A 24,654-nucleotide genomic window follows, 5' to 3' on the forward strand; every position below is an offset into this window, starting at 1 on the left:
TGCCATGTCACATGGGATTGAAACTCTTTTCAATATAATGTTGAAACTTATAAGAATCTTATCAATATAAGCTTCTTAATCAAACTCAAACATCCTTCGAGATCTATCTATATAGATCTTGAATCCCAAATGTACTCATCTTCTTCTCCAAGGTTTTCATACAAAATGCAATAGCCATATTTGATCCTTCAATAATTGCTCTTTGTACTAGACCAAGAAGACTTCATAGCTCCCATTAAACATTTTATACATACAAGACCTTTTCTTCATTTTACAATAACATCAAACGATTTGATTAACTCTAACTCCCTAATGCTAACTTCAATCCATTATGGATCTTTTATGCATCCCTAGGATTATTAGATCTCCAAACTTTTGATTGTATCATATACAAATCTTATTTCATGAAAAATTTCAAGAAAGTGTTTTGAAATCCATCTACCAAATCTTATAAGGTAGAAATCACTAAATATCTTTAATAGTTCTTTGCAACATGTAAAGGTTTCATCGTAATCATAGTCATACTATGAATTTGTTAAATCTTTTAACAAGTCTTTGCTTTAGTTAGAAAACATTTTTCTTTCTTGTCTGCTTTGCTTACAATGGGTTTCACCCAATTTAGGCAAATTATTCAAGTGTCATACACTTGCTTACAGACTTAGAATCTATTTTAGATTTCCTGGTTTTAAAACCACTTGGAGTTATAACTTGTCAAATCACCTTTATTACTTGCATAATCATCATGTTCCAAAATGAATATTTTAGAACTCGTAGTCAATATGAAATCATATTTCTTTGGCTAAGCTTTACGTATGCTAGTCATCCTTATGGGTTTGATGCAACAATTGAAACTCATACAATAACTTTGTTTAGTTTTCAATGAGAAACGACAATTGAGGATGTGCACTTGGAATGTACTACCTTCGACACATGGTTATTAATCCCATTACACTTAATGAGACCACGCGTTGTCATTTGTAACATGAGGTGAATCATGCTCATATTGTTGCCGTTATTCGATAACTTCTCGAATTTCTTCAAGATTTTCAAAATCATTTTTCTTGAACTCTTTCAAGGCTCTCGAACTTTGCAAGATTCTTATACTCCCACTTGCCTTTTGAGGCATTTTGCATAGGGTGAACCAACCATAGTTTGAACCACGTTTGTTTGTTGCTTTTCTCGAACTCTTTTGAGATTTACACTACTCCCACTTGACCTTTTGGAACAATTTCCATAAGGGCACCTACTTGAGCAACAAACATTTTGTGCTAAGTGTGGTTTGTGTAGTAGTACCCCGCGCTCTATATAGGAATCGAACGTGTATTAAACGGTTTAATACATCTTTTATTCCTTGCTTTGTAGAAAGACTTAATAAGAACTCTTCTTATCCATATCACATATGAAGCCTTTGCTACATTTGATTTGACGTAAGTAGTTTGTTTAGTTTTGTAGCTTATCTTAAAAGTATATCCCTTGAACAATGGTTGGAAGATAGGGTATTTTCATCCGTTATCAAAATTTATCTCATATAAGTTGATAGCTCCCTTCATAAACACTTCATAAGGTTTTCTTTCGGAGTTTATTGTAAAACATTTTCACAACTCTTGGATGTTTATCAAGGTCTTGACTTAAATTCTCATTATTACGATCATATCGCAATATTTCGAATGTGTTGCCAAGTACATGTCTTGACTTAAATTTTTTACAATTACAATCATATTGTAGTGTAATCATTATCTTGACAAGTTGATACTGAACTTCATACTGAACATTTTGAACTTTTCAAAATCTTCACTCTTATGCTTCAACCAAGCACAAGTAGTGATCGTATCACAAATGAAGTTTCTTTGTCCATCTCTAGTTTTTGAACCTTTGGTTTTCTTACATCGATATGTATTCGACCTTGAGTTCTCATCATCATTTCTCTAAATGGTGACTTAGCCAAAGTTTCAAATTAGAATGATAATTATATATATCAATGGATTCATAATTCAATGATATTGAAAGTCCATCCCTTTGGATCATCCGCATGCAATTTTCATTCTCATTTGAATTAATTGACATATTAGAGACAACTTATATAGAAATGGTTTAACTATTTCTATCATATCGAACTTTAAACCTATTTAGCAATTCAAAACACATTATGACTCAAAGAAGCATAGAATAACATTTATTCCACGTTTTGAATCTTCGATGCTTAGTCATTACTAACATTAAATGGTGTTTTGATAATGGCAAGAATGAATAACATTTATTTAATTCTAGCCAATTAGTAGTGGTGAAATACTGGTTCTACTTGTAAAGTTGCAACTTTTGCTTCCAAACTTGTAGATTCTACTTGTGAAATAGCAACATTTGCTTCTAAACTTGTAGATTTATTCCTCCTTTAGCTAATTTCTTCTTTTAGTTCAACCAAATTGTGCAATGAGTGATCTAAATAAGACATCATATGTCCAAGAAGTAGCAATATGCTAAATATAATTCTTAAATTGGAAAATTTCCATTCTTTTACCTTCCAACTATATGAGGTAGTATCTAATCATTTGGAATTGGTCCATTTAATTTGAAACATTTGTTGTTCACAACAACTTTTAGCATGTAAGTAGTTTTAGGTTTGAGAAGTAGCAACTTGTTTGCAATTCTTGGCCTATAACTTCTTAATGCAATCCTCATATATTCCTAAACCTTTCCCTTTGAGCCACTTAGAACATTTCTCTTAGGTTCAAAATGATACCTTGCTCAACTACTTTAAGCATTTTTCATGATTTTGATAAGTCTATTCTATCATTATTTATATTTGAGTTTAATCAAGTATTAAACTCTATATAAAGTAGATGAAGAATACTGTCATTTGATCAACTTTTGATCATAGATATTTCCAATCACTTTCTTATATTCAATCATATTGAGGATAAGAGATTTTATTGGATTTTTATACTTGTCTTTTGGAGGGTTTGTACCTCTCATCTCATTATATCCCTTGAAACATTTTTCAAAATGAAGATGTGTTGGCATTTTACTCAAACATTTTGAATAAAACCAACCTTAGACATGTGACATGAATTTCTAAAACTTGCCTTTTAGAACAATCTTAGCAAAATTGGAATATAGGTTTATGGATTATCTTTTAAACCTTTTTGAGAACGTTTCTCAACTTTATTTTCAATCGAGGAAATTATATATAATAATAAAATTAGAACGACATGTTACTTATAAGTAAACGCAAAATTCAATTACGTTTATTAAAATTTAAAGTACCATAAGAGAATTAAATTGGTAACTTTAAAACACTCTATTCAATTTTAAATTGACCCCTATTGAATAAAATGATTCCAAGATCCTTTATTTGTGCAATAATTAACCGGACTGAGGCCCTGCCATCAACCATTACATTTTCAAGGTGAGTAAACTCTTTACTGATTACAACTCTTGTAATTCTTGGTTGAATAATTAACCATCGTATGTTTAATTATTACTCTTAGCTTCAAGGTTCTAAACGCTTTAGGTAACCTTGTTGAATATAACCAATTAAAAGTGTAGTTATGCGGTCCTACCCCCACTTCCCCAAGATATATTATGATGCTCTGCTGAGGCCGACCCACCATAAACGATCAAGGTTTTCGTCGGGTTTTTAATTGGAAAAGCTGCATCAATATTACTGGGATCTAGATTTTTTATGTTGTGATTAAATAGTGAACTCTAGCGCATCATCACAAAACATCAATAAAATCTAACATGCATAAAATACTGAATGCATAAATAAGACATAGCATGGCCCCTAATCCTAAGAAAACTAATAAAGCAAAAAGCTCCCACTTGAACCTTCATGGATCTCTTCCATCTTGCTCCATTGGGCCTTCACTTCATTGGCTTTTGGATCAATGTAATTTTATTCTATTCTATCTACTACTTAAATAAAATAAAATAAATTACAAATTACTTAACGGTACGCAGACCGTATTTAGATTACAAAAATACATCACGATGCGCAGATCGTATTTAGAATCTATGGGCCATACTAGTCTATATATATATATAGCAATAAACAATATCATATATTATAAAGTGCCATATAATAAATCACTCATCATGCTTTCCTAAACTACAACATCGAATGTTCACAATAAAGGAAACATGGCTATAAATATCTCATATTTTAATTAATTACTGTAATTAGACAATATCATATATTATTCATGACCAATCATAAAATATCATATATTTTAATTCAGGTATGAGATAGACTTATTTGAATTATGGAAGATAAATCATATTTATTTTCCATGATTATCCTAACTAATTTAGGAAATTCTATCCTAATTACTAACCAATCACATATTTTAAATCAATTATTATCCATAAATAATTATGAGATAATCACATTATTTAATCAATTATTATCCAAATAGAATCTTTTGCTCCATAATTATCCAAACTTAACAAAAATAACAACTTTAATTTTGTTAATTATCTTTTCAAAATTAAAACTTATCCTTTTTTTAAAATTTGAAAACTGATTTTATCTAAAATAAAATAAAATATTTTTTTTGATTGATTTTAATTAATTAAAACAAAACAGATTTTTGTAAAAATAAATTAAACTTTATATGGTCCAATTAATTCCAAAACTAAATCATATTCAATTTTGAAATTAGGGTTCTTGATGAAATTAATCCCCAATTTAATTTAACACTTAAATTAAATAATTTGATCATGAAAAATTCATAATTTTAACATGTAATCAAATAGATTAAATTCCTTAAACATATTAGCATCGAAATAAATCAAAAATAAACATAAAATTTCACAAATTAGGGCTAAGATTCGAAATTTTCGAAAATTAGGGTTTAGGGGTTCGAATTATTCGATTATTTTGGGGAAAATTTCGGATCATATTATGGCTAATATGGAGCAAATTAAACACCTTTAATGATTCTATATTGTTAAATCACATTTAAAATAACAATTGACCCATAATTAAATATTCTCCCTCCTAATTGAATTAAAATTGTGGATTATCAAAGAATTATTACTCAATATATGTAAATGCAAGAGGCTAACTGATACCATTGTAGGGGTTTATAGGTACTACGCAGCGGAAATAATCATGAATCATATTCATAAAGCACCTAAACCAAGGATCATTGCATAACACATAAAGAACACATAATTGTACCTTTGAAGCGTGATTCCACGTGCGATCGAGCAAGAACAAAGGGAGATAAAGAACCCCAAGCGTGATTCCTCTACTTGGTCCACGGGCATAAGTTAAGACCTCCACTAATGTTAGTTAGTTGCAATTGAAACCTTCAATTGACCTTCTACGGAGAAGAGCGACAAACTAACCAATAGCCACCACGAACCACCACCTATGGGGGCGGCCGTACATACGTGATGGGAGAGGGAGAGCTGTGAGTTAGAGAGAGAGAATTAGGGTTTTGGGATTGGTTGCCTTGATGTCAAAATTCACAGTGTGTGAATTATGACTGCTTACTGCAAACCCTAGGCATGGATCTTATTTATAGATCTCATCACTAAATAAGAGCCCATGTCAAAAGCCCAAAACCTAATTCCAATCTAACTATGCTAGCCCAATCCATTTCATGATTAGTTAATTGCTCATGAGGCCCATTAATGGGCCTCTTACTTGCTTAACCCAATACCCTTGTGTGTGACCAATATAGGATCCATTCTAAAGGGCTTTGGACTATTTGACTAGTCCAAAGATCATCTCTCATAGTCTAGCAACAGAGGATGACGCCCCAATAGAATGAACTTATTATCTCCATAATAGTGATCCTTGATATATCTAGTAATTGCACTTATCGAAGACATAACTCCTTCACTTTTATCTTTCCACTATTAACATAGGTCAAATATGGTACATATATATTTATGTTTTCACTCACTTATATCGTATATGCACTTAATAATAATAATAATAATAATAATAATAATAATAATAATAATAATAATAATAATAATAATAATAATAATAATAATAATAATAATAATAGTTATAGTAGTGGTGGTGGTGGTGGTAACAACAACAACAACATTAATAATAATAACATTAATAATAGTATTAATAATAATGTTGAAATCTGCTCTGCTCGGCTCGGCTCGGCTCTGCTATCCTAAAATTTGCTCTGCTGTACTGAAATTTAATCTGCTCTGCTCTACTAACCCCTACTTTGCTCTGCTCTGCCAAGAAGCTCAAAAGAACAGGGCCTAAGTACCTTAACTACCCTTGTTTATATGTGATAACTATTATTACTCCTTTTTTACAAGCTAAAGTCGTATCACCTAATCAAAAGTAATTAATTACCTAAGTCCTCTAACTAAAGTAGATTGGGAAGTAGGGCTATAGGGTCGAATCCACAAGGAAACTAGTCTTTCTATTCCTAATTAATTAATAGCAATCTAACTTATTAGTAACAATTTGTTGTGATTTAAAGATTATACTACGAATAATATAAGTAGGGAGAATAAAATTGGAGGAATCAATGAATTAAAGACCTAGGGCATAGGTTCACCAATAAATAATACTCCAGGGTAAAACATAATAATCAATCATCAATGCATTAATTAACCAGATTATAAAGGGCTTTCGCTACGTATTACAATCACAGAACTAATCTACCGGAATTAAATCTCATCTCTCGAATCTCAACTTAACCATTTATAGATTAACCTGCCTATTGAAACTAGACCTAAACATCAATTCTCATCTCTCGAATCTCGAATGAATATTGTCAAACTCATGCATAAAAGATCAAGTCTAGTCTAGTCACAAAGCATTAAATCAATCAATAGGAAATTAATCTAGCATTGATAATTAATAACAATAAATTACCCCTTCATATTATTTATGATCCCCATAAACCCTAGAAAGAGAACTACTCACACATAATTAAATCTAAACTAATCAAAGCAATAAAATAAGACATGATCGAAGGAATAAAATAAATAACTAGGATTATGAGAAAATAAATCGCTACCAAAGTAATCGGAATAAAGAGTTGAGTAAAGAACAAAGTGTATAATGTAGAGAGAGAAAATAAGCTTAAGTAGAGAGAGATAGTCTAAGAGAAAGAATTACAAAAGTAAGGAGAGAATAAGGAAGTGTAAAAGAATACTAAACTTGCTTAACGAAAACATATATATAATAAGCAAGAATCCTACACTAAAACAAACTAAACGACGCTAACGTCCTAATCAAAGACACGCGCCCGACCGGGCGCCACACCGCCCGACCGGGCGCGCCTTTTTTATCGGGCGAAGGGCTGCTGAGATATAAGTCTTCTTTGCCCAATCGGGCGCGCCATCGGGCGGATACCCTTGGGCCGCTTGGACTCCTCGTTTGGGCTCGCAACTTGGCCCAAATCAAATGCCTCGTCTTCACATAAGTCGAGCCCTTATTCACCGGTTGGATTACTCTAACCGATCTTGGGCTACTAAAGATGGTGGTGCTCCTCCAATGCTCGAATTTGCTCCATAAAATCCCGGGAAAATACTGCAAAGATGCAATTCCCTACAAAACTCAACCAAAACTACGAAAACACTAGAAAACACATATTAGTAATAAAAGTGGCTCTAAAGAGCCAAGAACACTACTAATTATGACCAAGGACGGGGGTAAAATACTATATAAAATGGACATATCAAACTCCCCCAAGCCGAACCTTTGCTTGTCCCTGAGCAAAGAGCTCATCAATGAATACATAAAACATGCCTCACCCTAGATAGTCAAAATCAAGAACAAGTAATTCAAGGCAAATCTAATAAACATGTTTCAAAATCAACCAATCTCATTCATCCAATCACTCATCCTTTCTAACAATTGTCAAGTAGAGCAAACCACAAGAGCATATAGAATTCAAGACTAGTGCTCACACACTCAACTCTCATTTATGTGGCGAGTAAAAGATGTACTCGATCGCTCTCCATCCCAACCCCTTTAATGTGAACAATGCCTTCCCAAACTCACAACACTCGTGTGTTTAAAAAGACATTCACTCAACCTAATAGTCGACTCGGAATATGTCAATTCATAACTTGCATTATAAACAACACTTTCACATCTATACAACTCTATGCACAAGGTTTGAAGGTCTTTAAAGCTTGTAATGTAAGGCTAGGGTAAAGGGTAGGAAATATTTGGGAACATGTGAGAGAAAAGCCATGCTTAAAGAGAGCTAAATCCTAATAAAACCAATAATCAAAATAAATAATGATCAACATCTCCAACATAACCAACTCCAACAAAAATCCACCAAATACAACTCCAAACATATCAAACAATCCCAACACTTACAAATTTTACTCATAAAAATATGATAATATAGAACTAGAGTGAATAAAGAACCTTTAACTCATTCTTTTTTCAAACTTGATACTTTTTTTCTTTCTTTGAATTTTTTTCATTTTTTTTTCTTGAGCAACCTTCAACATTTGAACATATAACAATTTTTTTCTTTTGCTCTTTTTTTTCTTTTTATTCCACATTGGAAATATCAACTTTGAAACACAAATTCTTATTTTTTTCCAATCACAAAAATCAAAGAACAAATTACTCTTCTTGTATTCCCACATTGTGCAAATAATATGCATACCACAACTCCCTCACCTCACTAACTATAGCTCCCCCAAGCCAAGCTTGGGACTAGTAACCAATGGGGCTAAATAGGCTTGTAATGTGGTTAATAAACAATAAAAGGGCACAAGCAACATGGGTAGCAAGAAGGGAACAAATGTATCTAAAATCATCTGAAGGCCACCTAAAAGAATGAACGCCTTCGTCCTTCACAATGTGCATAATAGGTGAGTCATGAAATACTACTCATAGTTGCAAACCAATATTCAAATTCATTGACATACCAGGAACTAACACACATTCCTAACTAAATCAACTAGTCAAGCACTATATTCACAAGTAGTTGGACAAAATTGGTGCATGTTAAGGTTTCAAAGCAATCAGACTTCAAATCATGATTAACAAATCCACAATGCTTATTATCATATACCAAGAATCAAAACAATTTTCCGAGTATGGGGCACAGGGAAGCATGATTTACAGTTCATTGGATCGTATTTTTGGATTTTTTAATTTTTCATTCTTTTTTTTTTTGTATTTTTCTTATAGGAAAGCAATAAAACTACGCTAGGAAAGCAGTAAAACTATACTAAGCACACCAAAAGAAAAAAAAAACATAAAAGAGAGAGAGAGTGAAAGATATACCATACGAACACGAGAACCTCCCCCCAAGCTAAATTAGACAATGTCCTCATTGTCTTAAGGGAAGCAAGTAGTCAAGGTGACTACTCTTCACCATCACCACATCAATGTCACTAAAGCCTCGAGGATTGCAATGCATCTCTTTGGAACAAAATTGGGCAAGAAAGAAACAAAATGTTAGTGGAAAAAAGATAAAAATTGAGTCATGTGCACTATTATGATCATATTTGATAAATAAATGATAATGCAGTCATTCCAATTTCATTGGAAATTAGACTTGAAGAGCTTTCCAATGATAGGCCACACGCCAAAATCTGATAAGAAACGCAAAAGTTATGGCCTGTCAAAGTTGAGCAGTTTTGATGATCCGCTCTCGCGCCCGGTCAGGCGCCACACCGCCCGGTAGGGCGATCGTGAGGTCTGTTTTTTTCTTCACTTCACGTGCCCAGTTGGGTGCCACACCGCCCGGTAGGGCGGTTAAAATGTCCGTACTCGTCAACTCTTGCGCCTGGTCGGGCGGTCCTTCGCCCGGTCGGGCAAAAATTGTCGATTTTTCACCCTTGTTCTCGCGCCCGGTCGGGCCTGAGGCAATGTTTGGTACGAGAGAATCCTTCTCTTTTTTTCTAAATTTGACTAACTCTTTTCCTTCTAACCTGTACAACTCAATAAACTCATTAAACTCTCTCCTCTCTACTCTCACAAGAAAAAGAAAGAAGACTAAAAAAAACAAGAAAAGTACGGGTTTCCTCCCGCAAAGCGCTGGTTTATCTAGGTCTCGCACGACCCTCTTACCACGTACATGTTGAGAAGTTAAGCCACTTGGCCTATCGCCCGGTCGAGTGGTTCTTCACCCGGTTGAGCGATTTTTAAACCACGACTCGACTTCCAAACACGCCCTGTAAGGCGCCAATTCCCCCTATTGGGTGGATCCTCATTGGCTTGAACTGGTGGTTCTTTGCTTTTGTTCGATTGAGAACCTTTTTTGACCGTTGGTTGCCTCGATTTTTCACTTTGTTGAGCTATTGCAACACGGTCTGGTGGGACTCTCACTATAGGCTCAGTTTTCGCAACTTGTGTACTTATATCTACCTTCTCATCTTCAAAACCAAGACCTTCACAGTATAAGGCTCTCTCTATTGCATCCACTTCCTCTTTCCTTTGATTTGTTGTTCCTATAAAAGATGCAACAAGCGATACCACAGATAACTTGTTATTTAATATGATTTTAGGGTGATTTTGAGCCTTGTTTACTCGATATATTAGCATTTTGGTTCACTTCTATCCTATTTTCGTTCAATTTTTGTGTATCCCTTGCTTCACGGGTTGTTAGTGTTTTTTTTGAGATTTTAGGTCCAAAGACGATCATTTGAGGCATATGGATGATAAACCGAAGTTAGAAGCCGTGACAATGGAAAAAACCGAAGAAAATGTGAAGAGAAGGTCCTAGAAGACCCTACACGGCCGTGCCATGTCCTGCACGGCCGTGCAGGAGTGTCCCAGCCAAACCAAGCTACTGCCTGATTTGGCACGGGCGTGCAAGGCTTTAGCACGTCCGTGCAAGTCAGCTAGCACGTTCGTGCCAGAAGCTGCACGACCGTGCAGCTCACTTGGCCTAAGTTGAAGCTACTGTCCAAATCTGCACGACCGTGCTTAGGGTGGCACGTCCGTGCCACTAAGGCTGCACGTCCGTGCAACCCTTGGCACGTCTGTGCGCACCTATAGAAGTGCCCGACTCTTGTTTTCTCCGTCCTTTTTATTTGAGGGTCATATAAATACCCCCTTTGCTCAATTGTACGACATCTAAGTTTTTAGTGCTTCCTCTTAGTTTGTAATTGTAGAAACACAAATACTCTCAAATCATTAGTTAGATTTTAATTATTAGTTTGGAATTTTCAATCTCAATCATTGTAGAAGACAAGTTCCTCCATTGTTATACAAGTTCAAGCTTCTAGTAATATTTTTCTCAATCTTTTCCCCTATTTCTTCTTGCTTTGTTGTTAATTATTTGCTTGATTCTTGTATGTTTAGATTGTTAATTAGCTTAATTCTTAGTTTAATTATGCTCATGAGTTGTTTGAAAACCTTAATTGCGTTAATCTCCATGGATTGTGAGTAGTCTAATTTTCTAGGGTTTGGGTAAAAACCTCAATGTAGTCACTAATTACTTGTTGCATGTACTAATTTGGTACTTGTTAGGTGTTAATTAGTTGAGCTTAAGTGGTTTAATTGCTTAGTTCTTGTATGTGGCCATTGCTAGAACTATTATCCAAGCTTTCTCAACGAAGGATCGAGAGATGAACTTGAGTTAGCTCCCTTATGCTTGATTGACTTGAAATGCCATGAGAATAGGAATTTCTAGTCAAGGGAATGTTTATGTCACCGTGATTATGCTTTAACACTTGTTTTATGCTTTGTAACCACGAGAGTAGGTTGTATTCATGATTCAAGTAATCCCTCTAGCTTGAGAGAGTAATTGGGTGCTTTAGATGATTTCCCCTATTATATCCCTTACTTTACCTTGTTTGTGCATGCTAATCGTGATTTGTGATGAATTTGAGTGGTATAACCCGAGCCCTAGAATCCTCTAAATGTTGTTAATCTCCCCTAGCTATAGTTGATTTTGAACTAGTACTTGTTACATAAAACCAAACCAATTTCGACTTCATTTAGCTTATTATTTTGGTGGTTGATTCAACGCCTCTCTTGGGTTTGACCCTTTCTTACCCTTGCTATTAGCTAGTGAGACCAAGATAGGACTTATTCTTTGGTAGGCTCGATGACGGCCTATCAAATTTTTGGCGCCATCATCCACCCTGCATCTAGGATGTCACAGCGCACCATAGCAAACACGACGTTCGCTAGAGGTGATAGTTCGGGGGTAGTGTCCACTAGGGAGCTCCACTTCCTATGGCACTTGAGTGAGGGTAGCACGGCCTTAGATATAGGGTCTTGGTTTGTAGACCACCTAGAGGATGTTGCCACCGGGTCCGGTAACATCACCATAGGTGGTATGATCACTATTATTGCTGCTGCTCTTAACCTTGATTTTGCAGATCAGGAGGTTTGCCCAGGTGCGACGCAGATTGATATGCAGTCACTGAGGACAATGAGATGGATAGAGGACGTGGAAGGGCCGCAACCCTACCTGTGGCACATGAGTGGGCGGTCCTACGCCTACCTCCCCGACCCGGAGCGGACCTTCATCTACGACGAGACCAACTGGGTCTTTGAGAGGGACCACGATCGGGCTCCCGGCGATGAGGACGAAGAAGAGGAGCAAGAGCAAGGAGAGCAACAGCAACAACCTCCACAACAACAATTCCAACAACAACAACAACAATACGAGCACCAACAAGGGTACGAAGGTCAAGGTAGGCATGGGTGAGGGCAACCCACCCCTCATTTTCGAGCAGCAAATGCAGATGATGAACCAAGGGTTCAACCGGATGACCACCGAGTTTGAGACTATGAGAAAGTTTCACGAAGACATGAGGTCCTCCTACGACAACATGAGGACAAGCTTCGAGGGTCTTCGGTCGGAATTGGGTGAGTTCCGTAATGTCTACCGACATTAGTACCCCGGGGGCTCAAGCTCCCAAGGAGGCCCGAGCCAATGAGTTAGTCTCTTTCTCCCCTTTCTTGTGCTTTAATTGTTTTAACATTGGGGACAATGTTTATGATAGCTTGGGGGGCGAGTCTTTCTCTTTGGTTCTTATGTTGGTTCTTGTATGTGCTTGTTAGTGAATACTTTGCATGTGGTTTGTTCCTTCCCCTAACATCCAAACCCCTTAACATCCAAATTTGCTCCCTTTGAAATCCAACACCCTAAATCCAAATCTCTTAATGTGTGAATACTTCTTTGCTTTCCTCTCTTCATTTTTTTTAGATGTATAGTTGTGTTTTTTAAGCTTAGCTTAGTTCTCCTAACTTTCTATCTTTTCTTGCTTTCTAGTAACCAAAAAAAAAAATAGCCCTTGGATGAGACTCAAATGACGATGCTTATATGATTTGCTTGCTTGACTTTTGAGTGATGAGTAAAGGTTCTTTTAGAAGGGTGTGTCCAAGAGTTGGGGTCATTTAGAGGCTTATTAATCTGGATTGCACTAGTGTATATGAAATGAAAACCGATGAATGCTCAATTGCACGTCTAGCATAGGATATTGTCAAATTTGCCCAAAGTAGGATATGTTTGAATCACATTGCGGTCCCTTGTCCCCTTGGTGTGTCTCCCTTCCTCCCCAAAACGAAACTCTACTAGGGAATTAGTTCTATGTATATCTTGTGTAATAAGTGGCATAATAAGACACATGTTTTGAATAAAAGAAAGAACCGCTCACAGTTAAAAGAGGCGAGGGCAATGAATGAAAAAAAGAAAAAAAAATAGAAAAAGAATGAGGAAGTCAAAAACTCCTCCAAAATTCTCAAAGTTTTCACTTTTTCTATTCTAGAGGTCAATTTGTGGATGCCTCCCACACACTATCCATTTTGATGTTTCTTGTGTAAATTCCTGAATTAGAGCGTAGTTGAAAGGGCTTGGGAGTGCATTTTGGGAGGTGGACTTGCATTTTGAGATTTTATAACCGAAAGAGGACTTTGCAACTTTGGAATATCTAGACGTGCTCTAATGAACTAGTAAAAGGTATAACGAAGTATCCTAGTGCAACCTTGCTTAGTTCGCCTCTCTACCCCCAACTCATGTGCACATTTGTATGAATGGTAATTCTTGAAAGTTGCTCACTTGTCTTGCTTGTGATTTGTATCCGATGACTTGACTTGGGCAATAAAAACATTGGTTTGGTGTGTTTTGACCACTTTGATGATAACGATGTGCTATGATAGTTGGTGTGGTTTGTGTGAGTTGTGGGTTAAGCTCAAGGGAAACCCTCACGAGATAAAAACTCGTCCTCTTAGGTGACTTAGGGGTTTAAATTGCTTTCACTTGTGCTAAAAGTGTTTATGGTTCTTGCCATGCGGATTTTTGTTTGTGTTTTCTCTCCTTGTTTTGATCATTAGCAAGTAATCCTCCTTCTTGGTTTGGCATGTTTGTTTTGCTCAAGGACTAGCAAAAACTTGGCTTGGCGGGATTTGATAACTTGTTATTTGATATGATTTTAGGGTGATTTTGAGCCTTGTTTACTCGATATATTGGCATTTTGGTTCACTTCTATCCTTTTCGTTCAATTATTGTGTATCCCTTGCTTCACGGGTTGTTAGTGTTTTTGTTGAGATTTGAGGTCCAAAGACGATCATTTGAGGCATATGGATGATAAACCGAGGTTAGAAGCTGTGACAATGGAGCACAACCGAAGAAAATGTGAAGAGAAGGGCCTAGAAGACCCTACATGGCCGTGCCATGTTCTGCACGACCGTGCAGGAGTGTCCCAGCCAAACCAAGCTACTGCCTGATTTGGCACGGGCGTGCAAGGCTTCAGCACGTCCGTGCAAGTCAGCCAGCACGTCCGTGCCAGAAGCTGCATGACCGTGCAGCTCACTTGGCCCAAGTTGAAGCTACTGCCCAAATCTGCACGGCCGTTCTTAGGGTGGCACGTCCGTGCCACTAAGGCTGCACGTCCGTGCCACCCCTGGCACGTCCGTGCACACCTGTAGAAGTGCCCGACTCTTGTTTTCTCCGTCCTTTTTATTTGACGGTCATATAAATACCCCCCTTTGCTCAATTGTACGGCATCTAAGTTTTTAGTGCTTCCTCTTAGTTTGTAATTGTAGAAACACAAATACTCTCAAATCATTAGTTAGATTTTAATTATTAGTTTGGAATTTTCAATCTCAATCATTGTAGAAGACAAGTTCCTCCATTGTTATTCAAGTTCAAGCTTCTAGTAATATTTTTCTCACTCTTTTCCCCTATTTCTTCTTGCTTTGTTGTTAATTATTTGCTTGATTCTTGTATGTTTAGATTGTTAATTAGCTTAATTCTTAGTTTAATTATGCTCATGAGTTGTTTGAAAACCTTAATTGCTTTAATCTCCATTAATTGTGAGTAGTCTAATTTTCTAGGGTTTGGGTAAAAACCTCAATGTAGTCACTAATTACTTGTTGCATGTACTAATTTGGTACTTGCTGGGTGTTAATTAGTTGAGCTTAAGTGGTTTAATTGCTTAGTTCTTGGATGTGGCCATTGCTAGAGCTATTATCCAAGCTTTCTCAACGAAGGATCGAGAGATGAACTTGAGTTAGCTCCCTTATGCTTGATTGACTTGAAATGCCATGAGAATAGGAATATCTAGTCAAGGGAATGTTTATGTCATCGTGATTATGCTTTAACACTTGTTTTATGTTTTGTAACCACGAGAGTAGGTTGTATTCATGATTCAAGTAATCCCTCTAGCTTGAGAGAGTAGTTGGGTGCTTTAGATGATTTCCCCTATTATATCCCTTACTTTACCTTGTTTGTGCATGCTAATCATGATTTGTGATGAAGTTGAGTGGTATAACCCGAGCCCTATAATCCTCTAAATATTATGATGAACTAGTACTTGTTACATAAAACCAAACCAATTTCGACTTCATTTAGCTTATTTATGCGGTAGTATTTTGGTGGTTGATTCAACGCCTTTCTTGGGTTCGACCCTTTCTTACCCTTGCTATTAGCTTGTGAGACCAAGATAGGATTTATTCTTTGGTAGGCTCGACGACGGCCTATCAACCACCTCCAAGGGATCTTTGACAAGAGCTTAGGGCTTATTAGAACAATTATTAACCACATCAATTTTAAAACACTTCTCCTCTAGCATGGGGCTTTTAGGGGCATTATTCAAATAAAAACGATTTTATCATCCCCTACTGATAGTGTCAATTTACCACATTTTACATCAATAATTGCTCCTGCAGTATTAAGGAAGGGTCTACCCAAAATGATTGGGGTTTGCAAATCCTCAGCCATATCAAGAACAACAAAATTAACAGGTATATAAAATTTTCTTACTCTAACAGGGACATCTTCTAAAATACCTAGGGGGTATTTAGAAGAACGATCGGCCATTTGCAGAGTAATGTTAGTAGACTTTAATTTACCCAAATTTAGCTTTGAACACACAGATAATGGCATGACACTAACACTAGCACCCAAATCACATAATGCATTATCAATCATTAGATTGGCAATATGACAAGGGATAGAAAAACTACCAGGGTCTTTTAATTTGGGTGGGGATTTATTTTGTAGTACTGCACTACATTCTACAGTAAAAGCGACAGTCAACATTCTACACTAATAGACCTTTTCCTAGTCAATATTTCTTTCATACATTTTGCATATGTAGGATTTTGTGTAATCAACTCTGTAAAGGGAACTGTTACCTGCAAATCCTTCACCATCTCCAGGAACTTACCAAACTGCTTATCCAAATTGGTCTTCAAATAACGATTGGGGAATGGAAGTTTGATAGCTGGCTTTGGAGTATCGTTACTCTTCCCCTTAGTTGCAACCTTCCCTGGAGATTTACCCTGCAATGTAACATCAGAAATATTAGTACTACCCTTTAGCCCTGAAAGGCTAGGATTAATATCCTTTGGTATAAAGGAATTAGGATTAGCAATTTCTGTTAAAACAGGTTCATCATCCTTGGGCATTGGAGGCCCGTCATAGTGTGAACCACTCCCGAGGGTGATTGCAAACGCCTGATCTGTGGGTTGTACTGGTTGCGATGGTAGGGCTCCCTGCGGGCGGACATGAAGAGTAACGGCTAACTGTGCAATTTGAGTATCTATGACTTTATTGTGGGCTACAATTGAGTCGATTTGTAAGTCTCTACTCTCCATATGCTTTTGCATAATAGTTAAAATCGCTCTAATTTCTGATAAGGCTGGGTCAGAGGGTGGTGGAGGAGTTTGTGGTTGGTTTTTCTGACAAGCATTGGGATGGTAGTATTTCTGCTGTGGTAGTGGTGCTGGTTGTTGTGATTGTTGTGGTGGTGGAGGTGTGGGGTTTTGCACATTAGTACTCCAGTAAAAAAGGTAGGGATGGTTCCTATACCCAGGATTATAGGTATTGGAGTATGGGTTATTTTGTTTGATGGATTGAAAAGCATTAACCTGCTCCATGGAAATCCTGCACTCTTGTTCCCAATGACCTACAATTTCACAATTTTCACAGAAAGCATCATTAGCATTATTATCAATTGCAGAAACATTAGCTACATTAGAGTTAGCAGTACTAAGATTATGTAATTTCTGACAAATAAAGGTTAATTGAGCTTGCAAAAAGGATACTGAATCGATGTGATGTTTTCCCTTGTTTGCAAAACCTCTAGGATTCCCATATTGGAAAAAGTGGATTGCCATATCTTTGATAACCTGACCTGCATCATCAACATTGAGGTTCATAAACCTCCCATTAGCTGCAGAATCTAGAATTGCTCTAGAGGAATTTCCAATCCCGTTGTAGAAAGCTTGTATCAACTGCCACTGTGCTAAACTGTGATGGGTGGTACTCTCTTTGCAAATCCTTGAATCTCTCCCAAGCCTCATATAGTGCTTCATCTGGCTCTTGGGCGAAATTCTAAATTGAGCTTCTTAATAGAGCTGTTTTCTCAGCAGGGTAATACTTATTATAAAAATTCAAAACAAGGGTCTCCTAGTTAGTAATGCCAAGTGCAATTCTATTTAAGCCATTAAACCATAATTTAGCTTTTCCACATAAAGAGAAAGGAAAGAGAATCTCCCTTATTTGGTCTTGCGTGACCCTAGCTTGCCTTATAGTATTACAATATTGACAGTAGCCGGCAATGTGAAGATTAGGGTCTTCACCCTTTGCTGCACTAAATTGCTTCCTTTCTATCATCGTGATGAACTGGGGCTTGATCTCGAACTGACCTCCCTCGAGATCTGGCATAGGAGAAAGGTGGGGAAAATGCGGCAAAGATGGCTGCGAATAGTCACTGAGCTTTTTAGGTGAATCTCCTGGCATCTCTAATTCTAGTTCTGAAGAAGTTTCTAATGAAATTTCTGAATCACTAGAATCAGATGGAGGGTCTCTAGGAATATCACCACCGGAACTCGCCAGTATTTGCCTGTTTAAATTCTTTTGCATGCCTATGGAAAGAGCGCTCGATCTTAGGATCGAATGGAATGTAACCAGATTTGGAACACCTGGGCATAAACAAAGAACTAGACGACAAATATGAGAACTGTCCCAAAGAACTTACGTTCTCTGGGACGAAAGAAAATAATCTAGACTACAAAAACAATCAAAAATAAAAATAAAACCGTGTCCCCGGCAACGGCGCCCAATTTTGACAGGCTAAAGTCGTATCACCTAATCAAAACTAATTACCTAAGTCCTCTAACTAAAGTAAATAGGGAAGTAGGGTCGAATCCACAGGGAAATTAGTCTTTCTATTCCTAATTAATTAATAGCAATCTAAATTATTAGTAACAATTTGTTGTGATTTAAAGATTATACTACGAAGAATATAAGCAGGGAGAATAAAATAGGAGGAATCAATGAATTAAAGACCTAGGGCATAGGTTCACCAATAAATAATACTCCAGGGTAAAACATAATAATCAATCATCAATGCATCAATTAACCAGATTATAAAGGGCTTTCGCTACGTATTACAATCACAGAACTAATCTACCAGTATTAAATCTCATCTCTCGAATCTCGACTTAACCATTTATAGATTAACCTGCCTATTGAAACTAGACCTAAACATCAATTCTCATCTCTCGAATCTCGAATCAATATTGTCAAACTCATGCATAAAAGATCAGGCCTAATCTAGTCACAGAGCATTAAATCAATCAATAGGAAATTAATCTAGCATTGATAATTAACAACAATAAATTACCCCTTCATATTATTTATGATCCCCATAAACCCTAGAAAGAGAACTACTCACACATAATTAAATCTAAACTAATCAAAGCAATAAAATAAGACATGATCGAAGGAATAAAATAAATAACTGGGATTAAGAGAAAAGAAATAGTTACCAAAGTAATCGAAATAAAGGGTTGAGTAAAGAACAAAGTATATAGTGTAGAGAGAGAAAATAAGCTTAAGTAGAGAGAGATAGTCTAAGAGAAAGAATTACAAAAGTAAGGAGAGAATAAGGAAGTGTAAAAGAATACTAAACTTGCTTAACGAAAACATATATATAATAAGCAAGAATCCTAAACTAAAACAAACTAAACGACGCTAACGTCCTAATCAAAGACACGCGCCCGACCGGGCACGCCTTTTCGACCGGACGAAGGGCTGCTGGGATATAAGTCTTCTTTGCCCGATCGAGCGCGCCATCGGGCGCATACCCTTAGGCCGCTTGGACTCCTCGTTTGGGCTCGTAACTTGGCCCAAATCAAATATCCTCTTTGGAGCTTTAATCATTCGGTCCAAATGTCTCGTCTTCACACAAGTCGAGCCCTTATTCGCCGGTTTGATTACTCTAACCGATCTTGGGCTACGAAAGATGGTGGTGCTCCTCCAATGCTCGTATTTGCTCCATAAAATCCCGGGAAAATACTCCAAAGTTGCAATTCCCTACAAAACTCAACCAAAATTACAAAAACACTAGAAAACACATATTAGTAATAAAAGTGGCTCTAAAGAGCTAAAAACACTACTAATTATGACCAAGGGACGGGGATAAAATACTATATAAAATGGACATATCACTTTTTTTCTCTCATTTGTTTGTATCACATGAGCAATTTTGACATTCTTCAATCTCCACCTTTTACCCTTTTTCTTAAATCTTGTGCTATATCAAATGGTGGGATAAAAAAAAAGTGTACCATTCAACTAATTTATAAACTTGAGCTTTTAGTTGAGTCATGAGGCCATAATACTTGATAATATAACTATTTCGTCAAGTGTCCTCTATGACAACTAGGGGTCATTATCGAGCGAGTCGATCACGAGCTGATGGGTGCTCGACTCAACTCGAAAACTTTTTATATGCGCTCAACTCGTGCTCGCTAAAGTTTCGAGCAAATAAAACCTGCTCGACCCGTGCTCGTTAAAGTTTCGAGTCGAGTCGAGTAGCTCACTGCTCGTTAAAATTTTTGTCCTTCTATTATTATACGCCTTTATTTAATTTATGTTCAATTTATATTGTTTTCCTTAGTATATATATAGATATTATTAAAAAATTTCACTTTCTTTTTTTATGATATAAATTAAGGCTTAATAAGTGTCAAATTTGTTTAAAAATAGTAACTTTGTTTGCAAATTCTATATTAATGATATATTATCGAGTTGCTCATGAGCTTATCGAGTCGAGTTAGAGCTTGCTCAACTCGTGCTCGTTAATATCTCGACTCGAGTCGAATTCGAGTCGAGCTAACTCGAGTCGAGTTTTGACCGAGCGTTGACCGAGTCGAGTACGAGTTGCTTGCGAGCTGCTCAACTCAATTATTATTATTAAGTGCATATACGATTGAATGATATGATCTGATCAATTATCTAGTTGACTCCTTTGGGGGGGGGGGAGATAAGGGAAATTGCATCACAAAGTGTCTCTGATAGAGTTTGGTCTCACAACCTTATGATTGTAGATTGCAAACTTTCATATTAGACCAAGTCTTATTTGGTTGATTAGATATAATCATAATAAATCAAATACAACTATAAGTAATTTGACTCATATCTAACTTAATTAGTTTTTGAAATAAAATTAGTAACTCTTATTACTTTCTTTTCTAATAATAGCGTACTCCATTCTATGTATAGCATTAAAGTACAAGCCCATGCAAAATCAATCTTATAACAATCAAGATATAAAGCATTTGGGAAGAAATGGCTAATTATTAGCTCAAAATTAATTCATTAAATATGTGTTCAATCAAGTAAAGTACTATCCATTTCCAAAAGATAGCTAAAGCTTGTCACATTGGACGATCACCCTGCAAAGTTGCCAATAATTTGGGAAAAAGAAAAAGTTTGATTAGCATAGCTATTCTACTTTGATAACTCTGGCCCATTAAAATTTGGTGTCAATCAATATCATTGACCCAAAAGTCCAAAACCTTATACTTTCCACATTCATAGATAAACTTAACGATTGAACATTATTGTTACTTACTGTCATAACAATCTTGATGCAACTTTGATGTAATATACTTCCTCCGTTCTTTTATTGTAAGTTTGTAATATGTATAGGAAATATGATAATTAAGCCGTTTATTTGATAAAAAATGAAAAAAAAAAATTGTAAAAGAGGGTCATCATGTGAGGATAAAATAAGAGAATGTTACAATAATGCCAGTATATATGAAGCTTTCAAGTACGGAAAATGTTCAATATTTTGATTGTATAAGTGAAGGAGGTATATAGATTGGGGTTTATAAAAAATTCCGAGTATCTTTATTATATAAGGGAAAATTTGCAAATTGCAGTCATTTAAAGTTCGTATTTTGCAAATTGCAGCCATTTAAAAAAAATTGCAAATTGCAGCCCAAAAGTTCGTATAAATTGTAAATTGCAGTCCGATTCAACTTTTTCATCGGTTTACATGTCGAAAAATCTTCGGTTAAGGTTTTAAGGGCCATTTTAGGCCTTAGGGATCCGAATTGAGCTCTAAATTAGCAAAAAAATAACGTTAGTGCCTCATTTTTGCGTAACAAAAATGTATCGATTTGTGGAAAACTGTAAAAATGAGACACTTAGGTTATTTTTTTGCTAATTCCGAGCTCAATTCGGGCTCCTAAGGGCTAAAATGGCCTCTAAAATCTTTAGAAAAGATTTTTCGACATGTAAGCCGATGAAAAAGTTGAATCGGGCTGCAGTTTACAATTTATACGAACTTTTAGGCTGCAATTTGCAATTTTTTTTAAATGGCTACAATTTGCAAAATACAAACTTTAAATGGCTGTAATTTGCAAATTTTCCTTATAAAAGTAATGGGGAGTGGGAAGTGTCCACCTAAAATCCATTTGTACAATGCTCTTATGATTTCTCCAAAAACAAATTGGCAACTTTAGTCATAAATCAAAATCATTGGTACAAAATGACAAGTTGTGATATTAATAAGCAAAGAAAGCGTACAAGTAAAAGAAAAAGCCAAATATGGTCAAATTGCCACAAGAAAAAGAACCACTAATCAAACAATTGGTGTTAAATGATCCTATATACTTTTTCTACTCAAAATTCACACTAATAATCAACTATATCGATCAACTAAAAGTTGAATGAACTAAATCTAAACTTCACACATAGATAATCAAACAAAGGGAGAGATTCCAATAATATAAAGAACACCCATCAAAAGCTACTAATCTTTGTGTGTGAAAATTGATCTATGTTCAATTATTTTGTCTTTAAAATTATTTTTTATTGGAAATAAGAACAAAAAACTAGATTAAATAATTTAAATAAATCATATCTTTACATTGCATAATAAGAATACAAAGGGTAAGAAATTACATGTCATTTAGTAGATTGCGTGCATAAAGAGCTAGTACTCAGCCATATTGAAAACTATATTAGCCTATAAATTTGACCTTAACACTTCATTTTTTTTTAACATGAGATCTTGACATATTGAATTAATGAACAAGAAGAAATATAATCAATTTCATACACATTACCATTTAGGATAACATAAACGGTTCATTAAACATTATAAGTACTACAAATTACACACTAAAAATGGTTATCAATGGAATAAAGTTGATCCACAATACCCAAAACCACAGCACAAATATTCTTAAATCCATCTTCTCTAACCTTGAGCACCATTGGATAATCCATATCGCGGTACCTTTTGAATGCATTGTGGCAAGCATTCGAGTAATCGGAGGCCGCCATAACATGCATAGAAGCATAATCATAGTTTTCCATTGACAAATCTTGGAGTGCAGACTTGAGAGAATCATTAGCATAAGTATACTTAGAAGCACACAACTTGTATACATTCTTCATATTAGTATCAATTGCACCACTACTTTTAGGCACTTGTAAATGTTGTGATGATGATAAATAAGCGTAAGTATCCGATGCATTGGCAATTCCAATATTTACCATAATAGTTGCTAGCCCTTTGAGATCCGAATTCGAGCTCGAAGGGTTTGATTTCAAGGAAGAGATGCATAGATCAATGTATTGAGTGTTCTTACATGTTTTTTGGATAAAATCTTCATCTCCTTGAACTACTTTGATTGTGTTATTGATGAAGAGAAAAAGAATTAATGATAAAATCTTAGAGTGTTTACCCATTTGAGGTTTTTTAATTTTGTTGTGGAATGAAAATGAAAAGGCTAGATTTATGAGTAAATTTGGCTCATACAATTGATGTTCACTAAAAAATGTAATGTAGAGCTAGTATTATATATAGTTGAACTATTTTGTCTGATTATACTTTATTGATAGTAAGGCTAAATTTGGAGGTAGCCCACATGACAAATATATAAGTTCACGGGTCAATATGAATTCATAAGTATTAATAATTTCAAATTTCTAGAGTTCTCCCCACCAGCTTGTATACACACTACAAGATTACAAGTAATGGAATTATAGATTTAGTGAAGTGGGTGTGGAGTTGATTAAAATATGAGGAGATTTCAAAGTTGGATAAATTAAATTATTCATTTTAATCTTCTTGCTTAATATAATGGGATAACATTAACAATCTATCTTTCAATTTAAATTAATTAATATTGTATTATATCTTAGATATTGTATCTAATGTTAAACTTAATTCATATAATGTTATTATTAATAATTGTTAGTTGTATTTGTTTTGAAAATTAAAATTTGATTTTCTTTATATCCAAGAAGTCATATGATGTGCTAACTCTACTCAATCACATGATGAATGTACATCACTTGACCAAGCAAAAGAGCACATTGGAGTGTTTATACTAATATTGAACAAGTATCACACCAATTGGTGATAGGTGGAGTAGCACACCATCGTATATATTAGTTATTCTCTCTCTATTTCTTTAATGTTGAACATATAGATTATTTTTCTAATATTGCACACAACCGTGCACCGTCATACAATAATTTTACAACGTATTGGTTTTACAACATGTACAATATAATCAAAATTACATCTTATATTAATTTGAATAACTCTAGCTTTTTTTTGGGTGTTAGGGCTTATTCTCATTGACTGAACTAAGTTGAACTGAATTGAACTGATCTTATTAGAGCTGAAATGAACTGAGAGAAGGAAATTAAGAACTGAACTGAACTTATTAGAGTTGAACTGAACTGAAAATAATCTGATGAGAACAGGGCCTTGGTTTAGATCTAAAACTAGAAATGACTCAATTTGGGTTGTTGTGGATAGACTTACTAAACCTATAGTGTTACAATGTTTAAACCTGTGAAGCGAACATGGAAGACAAAAGAACTTGCAAAGACTTAATTAAGCACTAATATTTTGAGGCTATATATAGGGATATCGTTATAGAGGAGACTGTATTACAAGTAGAGCTATCAA

General features: G+C 35.5%; 1 pseudogene; it reads right to left on the minus strand.

The window, feature by feature from the left end:
- Nucleotides 1-22,719: 22,719 nt before the first annotated feature.
- Nucleotides 22,720-23,475, minus strand: LOC145615536 (cell wall / vacuolar inhibitor of fructosidase 2 pseudogene; annotated as a pseudogene).
- Between the last annotated feature and the right edge of the window lie 1,179 nt (nt 23,476-24,654).

This window comes from Chenopodium album, chromosome 25 (genome assembly GCF_948465745.1).
Source record: "Chenopodium album chromosome 25, dcCheAlbu1.1, whole genome shotgun sequence".
Lineage (NCBI taxonomy): Eukaryota > Viridiplantae > Streptophyta > Magnoliopsida > Caryophyllales > Amaranthaceae > Chenopodium > Chenopodium album.